Source organism: Alexandromys fortis, unplaced genomic scaffold (assembly GCF_014885135.2).
Source record: "Alexandromys fortis isolate MF-2015 unplaced genomic scaffold, M_Fortis_MF-2015_v1.1 scaffold_347, whole genome shotgun sequence".
NCBI lineage: Eukaryota > Metazoa > Chordata > Mammalia > Rodentia > Cricetidae > Alexandromys > Alexandromys fortis.
The window spans coordinates 332,337-343,563 of NW_026068236.1; the positions used below are offsets into that span (position 1 = coordinate 332,337).

Here is an 11,227-nt window from a genome sequence, read left to right on the forward strand (position 1 = left end):
CAACTTTGAGATTTCATCTCACACCAGTTGTATCTAAAATCAATAAAACAACTAAAAACAAATGTTGGCAGGGGCTAGTGGGTGAAAGGTACCTTCATTCTCCATTGGGGGAATGAAAATTGGCACAGTTACTCTGGAAATCAATATGGAGAGTCATCAAAAGCCTAAAGCTAAATCTACCACACAATCTAGTTATGCAACTTCTTGCTATATGCCAAAGAACTCTACTTCCTACTCCACAGATAGTCACTTGCTCTATTCATTGTTTCTTTATTCACAGTAACTATGAAATGGGAACAATTTAAATGATCTTCAACTCTTGAATGGGTAATAAAATGTGGCACTTATACATTATTAATTATTCTTCTAAGTAAAGAAAAATGGCATCATAAACTTTGCAGGTGGGTGGATGGAACTAGAAAAAATTATTTAGAATGAGTTGACAGAGACCCCAAAAGGCAAATGCCACATATTCTGCCAATGAACTTCTAACTACAATGGAAATTGTAGAGGCTTCTAAATCCAAATCTTCAGATGGAAATATATAACTTGAATTAGCCACAGAAGCCAGAAATATCCAAAAGGGAACACATAGTTGACTAAAATCACCAGAAATTAGAATAGCAAGGTAAACATAATTTGGGGCATAGAGGTTCAGAATTGAGATGCTGTATTGAACACTAAAGATCATTTTATCTAAAGTTCCCTTCCCTTTCTAATATAATACCAAGACTGATTTTCCCAATCCATTTCAAAGGAATCTACAGCCCCATATTTTTTTTTATTTTTTTTATTTTTTTTATTTTATTTATTTATTTATTTATTTATTTATTTATTTATTTATTTATTGGCTGTTCTCCAACTTTATTTGAGATTCAGTAGGTTAGTTCTCATCCACATTGACTGTCTGTAGATTTTTGAATGTGGTAACAGGCACGTAAGTTACCAACGTGTAGAGTTTGTTTGGTGAGTCCTCATCCTCATTACGTTTTCTGGACAAACGTACCCGGATACGATATGGAACATTCCTTATTCCTTTGGCCCAGACGGCTTTATTGAGCCTGGTATCAATCCGCACATCTGGAGTCCCCATCTCCTTCATGGCAAATTTCCCTAGGAGCACGCTTCTTAAAGCCCACGCCATGGATGCGCTTGTGAATGTTGATGGTGTATTCTCGGGTCACCACCTCGTTGATGGCAGAACGGCCCTTCTTCTTCTCGCCACCCTTCTTTGCGGGAGCCATTCTGCCGGGCCCAAGTTTCCGCCTCCTCCCAGCCTCCCATTTCCCTCCCCCTCCCCCCCCCCTCCTCTCCCTCCCCCTACTCCTCCCCCCCTTCCCTCTCCAGTCCAAAGAGCAGTCAGGGTTCCCTGCCCTGTGAAAATCCCAAGGTCCTCCCCCTCCGTCCAAACTGGCTAGGCTCCCACCAAGCCAGAACATGAAGTAGGATCAAAACCCCGTGCCATTGTCCTTGGCTTCTCATCAGCCCTCATTGTTAGCCATGATCAGAGAGTCCGCTTTTATCCCATGCTTTTTCAGTCACAGTCCAGCTGGCCTTGGTGAGCTCCCAATAGTTCAGCCCCACTGACTCAGTGGGTGGGTGCACTCCTCGTGGTCCTGACATCCTTGCTCATGTTCTCCCTCCTTCCACTCCTCATTGGGACCTTGGGAGCTCAGTCCAGTGCTCCAGTGTGGGTCTCTGTCTCTATCTCCATCCATCACCAGATGAAGGGTCTATGGTGATATGAAAGATATTCGTCAGTATTGCTATAGGATAGGGTCATTTCAGGTTCCCTATCCTCAGCTTCCCAAGGAACTAACTGGGGACATCGCCCTGGGCACCTGGGAGCACCGAATCTCTTGCCAACCCTAAGGTGGCTCCCTTTACTAAGATATGTGCTTCCCTGCTCCCCTATCCAACCTTCATTTATCCCAATCATCCTGTTTCCCCAAGTTCCCCCAATCCTCCCCTTCTCACTTTTCTGTCCCCATCCCCCCTTATCCCCATCCCACCCCACCCCCAAGATCCCAATTTTCTCCCCGGCAATTTTGTCTACTTCCCTTAGCCAAGAGGATAACTATATGTTTTTCCTTGGGTTCGCCTTCTTATTTAGCTTCTTTTTAGGTTCACCAGGTATACACTCCATGACCTTTATTTATGGCTAGACACCAATTATGAGTGAGTACATCCCATGTTCATCTTTTTGGGTCTGGGTTACCTCACTCAGGATTGTGTTTTCTATTTCCATCCATTTGCATGCAAAATTCGAGAAGTCATTGTTTTTTACCGCAGCATAGTACTCTAATGTGTATATATTCCACATTTTCTTCATCCATTCTTCCATTGAATGGCATCTAGGTTGTTTCCAGGTTCTAGCTATTACAAATAATACTGCTATGAACATAGTTGAACAAATGCTTTTGTCATATGATAGGGCATCTCATGGGTATATTCCCAAGAGTGGTATTGATGGGTCCAGGGGTAGGTTGATCCCGAATTTCCTGAGAAACCAAAACACTGATTTCCAAAGTGATTGCACAAGATTGCATTCCCAGCAGCAATGGATGAGGGTACCCCTTACTCCACAGCCTCTCCAGCAAAGGCTATCATAGGTGTTTTTGATTTTAGCCATTCTGACAGGTGTAAGATATCTCAAAGTTGTTTTGATTTGCATTTCCCTGATTGCTAAGGAAGTTGAGCATGACCTTAGGTGTCTTTTGGCCATTTGAACTTCTTCTGTTGAGAGATCTCTGTTCAGTTCAGTGCCCCATTTTATAATTGGGTTGATTAGCATTTTAAAGTCTAGTTTCTTGAGTTCTCTATATATTTTGGAGATCAGACCTTTGTCTGTTGTGGGGTTGGTGAAGATCTTCTCCCAGTCAGTAGGTTGCCTTTTTGTCTTAGTGACAGTGTCCTTTGCTTTACAGAAGCTTCTCAGCTTTAGTAGGTCCCATTTATTCAATGAAGCCCTTAATGTCTGTGCTGCTGGGGTTATACATAGGAAGAGATCTCCTGTGCCCAAATGTTGTAGAGTACTTCCCACTTTCTCTTCTATCAGGTTCAGTGTTTTCAGACTGATATTGAGGTCTTTGATCCATTTGGACTTGAATTTTGTGCAAGGTAATAGATATGGGTCTATTTTCATTCTTCTACAGGTTGACATCCAGTTGTGCCAGCACCATTTGTTGAAGATGCTTTTTTTCTTCCACTGTATACTTTTAGCTCCTTTAAACAGCCCCATATTTTATTTACAAGTTTTATAGCTTAATTATTTCCTTCCTAATCTAGGATCACTTTAGACTTAGGTTTTATGTGTTGTATCAAAAAGGTATTGTCATACTTTCACATGTGACATCAAAATCTGTCCCTGTTTTTCATCTCGTGCAATGGCTTGTGAAATATCAATAGCCTGCATTATTTACTCAGAAGTCATACTTTTATTCTCATACTCCTGAAACAGTTCAGGGTGGATCAGATCCTTTCCTCTCATACCTGAATGTAGCCAGGAACACATATTTGAGTGGGGCTCTGGCCACGGTCATATATATTCAGATTGTGAGCCTGGGTCATTTCCATTTTAACAAAAATATCAATGTGTGAAAGGGATAGTAAATCTACACTGGATTCCTTTAAAGTGAACATTCATTGTGCTTGCAATGTTACTGCTCAGCTGGTGAGAAGCTTTAATCAGACTTTAGTATGAAAAGATCCCCTTCTTTCTCCTGGCCCTATAATTTTCCTGGATTTTTATCTTACCTTAGTTTTGTCCTGTGTAAATCCTTTGATATATTATCTATCTATCTATCTATCTATCTATCTATCTATCTATCTATCTATCTATCTATCTCTATTTTTAATATAATACTAACAGTGTTTTGTGGTATATGATAATTATATAGAAACGATATACTGTTTTAAAAATAGTAATAAGTAATTATTTTAGTTTAATCTTGTATATAATGTGTGGCAATTGTAAATTGGGTTCAGAGGTATTTTAAACAACTGAAAATTAAACTTGAGCAAATTTTAATACTCATTGGAATTCCCTCCCGATACTATTCTATGTTTCTGTGTTGTAAGGAGGCCATTTGTTTCCTGGCGGCCCAGATGCCTGAAATAACCACACAAATCCTGTATTAATTAAATCACTGCTTGGCCAATTACTTAAGCATATTGCTAGCTAGCTCTTACATCTAGATTTAACCCATTTCTATTATTTTCTATTTTACCATGAGGTTCATGGCCTACCGGCAAGGTTTTAGCATGTCTGCCTCTGGACGCAGCTCCATGGCTTCTCTTTGACTCTTCCTTTTTCCCCCCTAACATTCAGTTTAGTTTTCCCTGCCTACTTCTATTCTGCTTGGGGCAGGCCCAAGATAGCTTCTTTATTAACCAATGGTATTCACAGCATACAGAGGGGAATCCCACAACACCACCCTTTACTGTTTAAATAAAAGAGAAAGGTTTTAACTTTAACAGAATAAAATTAAATATTATAACAGGAGTATCAAGCAATAGTTATAGTTACAATATTTATATCTATCTTTTATCATAACTAAGGAAAACTATAACTATCAATTCTTCAACTCCATCAAAGACTGCAAAAAGATATATTACATAAGTAAACAGGAAGTAAATTGTAAGCAACTTCCAAAACTCTAGAATTGACAGAGATTTCTTGCTGCCTGGACAGTCACCCAAAGTCCTTCTGTACTGATGGGGCATCCATCTTCAACCTCCAGGCCCATAACATCCAGCAGACTTTTCCATGAGGCAACTTCAAAAACTCTAGAAATGACAGAGACATCTCACTGCCTGGACAGGCACCCAAAGTTCTGCTGTACCGTTGGAGCATCCATCTTCATCCTATAGGCCCTTAGTATCCAGCAGACTTTTCCATGAGGCAGGAAATTTCAAAGACAGTTCCACCTATATTGGCAGTCTGTCAGTCACTTTCTTCTGTGTCCTGCAGAATGTCTGGCATACTCTTTCCTAAAGCAGGAACTCTGAAGGACAATTTCACCTTTAAACAAGTTCAACAGTCATTTCTCTGTGGGTCCTGCATGTCCAGTTTTTACAGCATACCATGAAGCAGTCCAGACAAGAGCAGTTTTTTGCTCAAACAGCTAACAAACTCCATAAGGAGCCTCTTCAATGTTCATCTTCCTCTTGAAGTAATTGGTGGTGCCAGGAGCATATGTGTCTCATTATCATGAAAATCCTAAGTTATTAAAACATTTTAAATGGCATATTCTGAAGGTCTCTGAAAGATTCAAAGAATGCCTATCTAACTGAAATATATCTGTCTCTTTAAGAGACAAGCCATGCCCACTCACTCCCCTGTCCACTGAGGCAGGCAGATCTTCCTGCTTGCAGACAGAGTCTCCTCCTTTTCCTTCTTGAAGAGGCATCTTCTGCCTCTGCCCACTTCATCCCTCCCCCCTCTCCTCTTCTCCCCTTCTCCTTTCCCCCAAAATAAATAACCTACATAATAAATATCCTCCCTCACTCTGCGTGGCATGCCTATCTGTCTGTCTCTCCTCATGGCCTGCTGCAGCCACTCAGGGAACTGTGCCAGTCCCTGTCTAGGACTGGCTGCTCTCAGGACCCACTGCCTGCCACCACATGGCCCACTGCCTGCTGCCACTGGAGATCTGCAGCATTTTTAATTAATCTATTTCAATATCTCTATATATCTAGATAACCTAACATGACAACAAGCTTAACTATTATAATTGATTATTTATTAACCTCTATTTATTAATTATACATTACATTTTTAAATGAGCTACACAAACACAAAACCTTAATCAAGGGCAGAAATATACATATAATGAAATTGACCTAAAATTTATATCAATAAACGAAGATCCATACCAATGCAAATCTGTATGTCATATCCATCTTTAAATGTAAACAAATATTTATAAACAATATTTGGGAATTCGGGCATCATTCTCTCCAAAATACTTTTTGCTTTTTGCTGGGAGAAGTATTTTCTTTTTGGGGGTTTTCACAGCAACTTTTTGAGGGGTCTTGATACATCATCTCTGTTTTATTATTTTCTAAATTCCCATGCCTCTACCCTGGCAATAAGTATTTTTGTCAAGGCTGGTCCCCAACAGAGGCAGGAGAAATGATAAGCAGGGCTGGAAGATAGAGAGGATATATAGAAAGAAAATCTGGAAGAAAAGGGGGAAGAAGCCAGAGGACGAGGAGGAGGACATCAGGGGTCAGCCATCTAGTTAACACAGCCATCCATGAGTAAGAATAAGTAAGATATACAGAAGTAATAAAACAAAAAGCCCAGAGGCCAAATGTAGATAGGATAATATAAGTTAAGAAAAGCTGGTGAGAAACAAGACAAATTAAGACAGGGCATTTCCAAGTAAGAATAAGCCTCCATGTGATTTATTTGGGAGCTAGGTGGCAGGACCCACAAAAGAGTCAAAAGAGTAAAAACATCACACTATAACACCCCAATTAATAAGAGAGCTCTATATAAACGGTGGGGGAGGAAGTCAGACTTTTATTCTAGAGAAACTTAAAAACATCAAGAAACAATTTATCTGTGCACAAGGAAGCATTATTATGCCCAAATCCACAAAGTCTCCCAAAAAGCCAGCAAGGAGACTGAGTCCCATATGTAAAAGCAAAGAGCATTTATTTTATGCAAGTTTGCAAATTCAGTCTCTCCGCGTGTCCACCGTATTGGAATAAATGGAGAGCCCCAAGCTCAGTTAGAGTAGTGTTTTTATAGTAGTAAAAGTGGGAGTGAGGAGTTTCTGAGGTTCAGGACCACTGATTGGCTGACATTTGTCTAGGAGTGTCCTGGTGAGTGTGTGCTGGCAGGTGTTTCTATCTACAGCAGTTGGAATGTTAGGCATTTCCTTTGGATGATCTTTTTTTGGGTGGTGCTCAGGTAATTTCTGCTTGTGGTTCTTCCTGCAATCAGATATTGCTTCAGGGTAAATTACTGAGACTCAGCCCTCTATTAAAGTTATCGATGTCTGAGTCCTACTCTGGCAGATGATAATGGTTGGAAGTAAAGAACTTCCTTTGGGTGATCTGCTCATATTTAGCTCCTACAACATGACACTTCAAGTGCTGTCTTTCAGCTCAGAGGAAAGGTGATTACCACAGGAATAAGAGAATGCTATGTAAAACACATCATAAAATTGAAAGAAATCTGTTTTGATTGCCAGTTCTGAAATGGAAGTCGAAACTGATCTGCATAGTGCTAATTTTAGTAACACTTTCCCCCAACCTAATATTTCTATTGATTATTTTGGAATTTCACATTATGCACCCCAATCCCACTCATGTCTATATGATTTCACTTGCCTTCCAGGTCCAATATGTGCTGCAGGCAGGTCTATGAGCCAAGGATGAACCTTATTCAGAAATGACATGGTCTTTATCTACTGTGACCATACTCTGTCATAACCTTCGCCACCATATTTCTAGTTTTGCAATCTTCTGTCACATTTGTGGTGATCCTCTGCTATCTTTCCTTCAGAATTCATGAGTCCACTTTTTAAAACCATCTTCCCATGAGACCTGACTTTTTGTCAATTGTTGCCAAAGGCTCTTCAGACTTCTCCTCTGACATGCTTCCCCTTCCAGCCTCCATGCATCTCTCAGGCCCCTTGGACAATTTCTGCATTAAAGTAGATGCTGGAGGCTGATGCAATCTTTGATATATTTGGTATTTATAATTCTTTTTGCAAAGAGTTGCTTCTTCCCATATCCCAAATTAGGCATAATTTACACCCAAACACCTGCTTTCACAGAAATCCTTTACTAAGCAGGGAAGAAAAGCTAAAATGGCTACTTTCTGACTCAGGCAGAAAACACAGCAAATGACCTTGTTGGTTTAATTTTTTTTCATTTGTGTGTGAATTTTAATATAAATACAAGGTATAAAACATTAACATGAGCAAAATATTTCAATGAATACATTTCAACAGTTTAACTTTATAACGATTATAAATAAACCTGTTAAAATTTGTCACCATTTGGAATTTAAAAGAATAAGTACATTTCTTATTGATGACAGCTACTGATATTTGTAGCATTTTTGTTATGCAATAGATTACATCTGTTCACTATACCTTTCTGAGTTGTCCTACATGCTTTTTTTTTTTTATTGATTTTTACTGAGCTCTACATTCTTCTCTGCTCCGCTCCCTGTCTCTCTCCTTCCCTGCTAAGGTCCATGCTCCCATTTTACTCAGGAGATCTTGTCTTTTTTTTTTTTTTACTTCCCTTGTAGATCAGATCCATATATGTTTCTCTTAGAGTCCTCATTGTTGTCTAGATTCTCTGGGATTGTGATTTGTGGGCTGGTTTTCTTTGCTTTATGTTTAAAAAACCACTTATGAGTGAGTACGTGTGATAAATGTCTTTCTGTATCTGGGTTACCCCACTCAAAATGATGTTTTCTAGCTCCATCCATTTGCCTGCCAAATTCAAGAGGTTTTTACTTTTTTCTGCTGTGTAGTATTCCATTGTGTAAATATACTGAATTTTCCTTAACCGTTCTTCAGTCAAAGGGCGTTTATGTTGCTTCCAGTTTCTGGCTATGACAAACAATGCTATTATAAACATAGTTGAGCAAGTGTCTTTGTGGCACGATTGAGCATCCTTTGACTATATAGCCAAAAGTGATATTACTGAGACTTGAGGAAGGTTGTTTCCTAATTTTCTGAGAAATAGCCACACTGATATTCAAAGAGGGGCTGTACCAGCCTGCATTCCCACTAGCAATGCAGGAGTGTTCCCCTTTCCCTACAACCTTTCCAGAAAAAGTTGTCATCAATGTTTTTGATCTTGGCCATTCTTACAGGTGTAAGATGGAATCTCAGAGTGGTTTTGATTTGCATTTCTCTGATGACTAAGGATGTTAAACATTTCCTTAAGTGTCTTTCAGCCATTTTAGTTTCTTCTGTTGAGAGTTCTCTGTTTAGGTCTGTACTCCATTTTTATTGGTTTATTTGTTCTTTTGATGACCAATTTCTTGAGTCCCTTGTATATTTTGGAGATCAGACCTATGTTTGATGTGGGGTTAGTGAAGATCTTTTCCCATTGTGTAGGCTGTTGTTTTGTCTTGTTGACAATGTCCTTTGCTTTATAGAATCTTATCAATTTCAGGAGGTCCCATTTATTAATTGTTTCTCTCAGTGTCTGTGCTGTTAGGGTTATATTTTGGAAGTGGTCTCCTGTGCCAATGCATTCAAGTGTATTTCCCACTTTCTCTTCTATAAGGTTCAGTGTAGCTGGCTTTATGTTGAAGTCTTTGATCCATTTGGACTTGAGTTTTGTGCATGGTGATAGATATATATGGGTCTATTTTCATTCTTCTACATGTTGATATCCAATTATGCTAGCTCCATTTGTTAAATATGCTTTCTTTTTTCCATTTGATATTTTTTGCTTCTTTGTCAAAAATCAGGTAGGTGTTCAAAGGCGTGTGGATTAATATCCAGGTCCTTGATTTGGTTCCATTGGTCCTCCTGTCTGTTTTTATGCCAATTCAGGTGTAACTTTTAAGACGAGGAAGATTGGGCAACTTCGTTAGAAGGGGCTAGGAGTGATAAAGAAGAGAGGGGATGGGGGAGAAGGGAAACAGGTGTTTGTCCCAGAGGGACAATGGACTGCCTCTGAAAAGAGAAGAGACAGATGTGGCACATAGGCACCTGGTGGTTTATAAAGGTAAAGAGGAGAACCCCGTGCTAAAATGAGGTGTTTAATTTTAATCAGCATGTCAATTAGGTGAGCCAGAGAGGGTTTTTCATTGCTGGACTTTGGTAGTCAACCTCAGGAGGAGGAAGTGGCCAAATAAGTGAATAGACCTTGTTAGCTAGCTTTAGGAATGTAATCTAAAGGCTTTTAGCAAGGCAAAGGGAATGCAGGAGAAAGGCAAGGCTTGCCAGAGCCACATGCTTAAGTGGACTAGTGTCCCTTCCGAGCTTGAAGAGATAGCTTAGACATCAAGAACAGGTACTTGCAAGAGACATGATGGTATTTGCCTTTGATCTCATCACTTTGAAGGCAGAGGCAGGAGGACCCAAGTGCTTCCTGTAGGGGATGCAGGAGCACTTGTCTTCCCTTTGCTATGCAAATGACCCTGCACCACCCATAGACCTGGCCCATAGCAGGACATCACAGACACATGAATCTTACATGCTTCTCTCAACATTCCATGGAGAGCTGCCAGGGTACAGGACTCTCTCACTCTCTGATTTTAGTAATACATTTAGGGGAAATTTTGCTGTGTATTATAAACTTTTTTAATGTCCTATCCCATAATAGACTTCTAATAATTACATCAAGTACTTTTGTTGAAAGGTAAAAGCCTTTCCATCATGAGTATTCTTTACCAGTGACACAAAGATGTCTTTGGAGTGGGGGCAATCTAAATGGCATCTGACAGTCAACTAAGTCTTGACATATAAATAGTTATTCTCATTATGAGATCACTCCAGATTTTCTAGCGTTTGTTATTGAAAGACCCTCAGCGAGGACTTCCCTCGAGAGGAGACTCCCCCGAAGCCAAGGAACAGGCCGAGACCACACGGATGCAAATAGCAAGAGGTTTATTGGGTGAACACAGGTACCTGCGGGCGACAAAGTCTTTAGGAGGACTTAGGCGCCTGCAGACTGGGGGAAGGTCTTTTTATAGGAAAGAGGGCGGCCAAAAAGCAAATTACAGAAGCGGATGCGTGGTTATTGGTCTGATTAGAATGGGGCAGGGGGCATAAGTGGTTTTGCCTTTTCCAGCACAGATGTATCCTGCTTGCAGCCAAAGACCCCGACCTCATAAATATCCTGCTTTGCAGCCAGAAGCCCTGACCTCACTCTGCACTTACATTTGTTTGTCAAGAGCCTTGTAAAATGATGTTACAGTAGTTAAGCTGGGGTCCTATATAGGGGGAATTGTTTCTTTTGTAAACTGCTGATGTTTTAGGCATCCTATTTTCCTACGCAACCGGGATGTTCTCATGAGAGCTGGCTAGCTTCAGGTCCTAGGGTCTCAAGCAAACAGGATGTTCTCATGAGAGCCGGCTAGCTGCAGGGTTTTTTTTTTTGGGGGGTCTGTAGGGTCTTTCAGTTATAAGTTTTAGAAACAGAACTTCAAGATGTTTTAGACTATCCATCTATGAAACATAAAATACAGGAAATTCATGGTGTGAACAATGGAAAATATATTTGTCTCTAGCCATGG

The 11,227-nt window shown here is 40.1% G+C and overlaps 1 pseudogene; it reads right to left on the reverse strand.

The window, feature by feature from the left end:
* Positions 1-881: 881 nt before the first annotated feature.
* LOC126493884 (60S ribosomal protein L31-like) lies at positions 882-1,253 on the reverse strand (annotated as a pseudogene).
* Between the last annotated feature and the right edge of the window lie 9,974 nt (positions 1,254-11,227).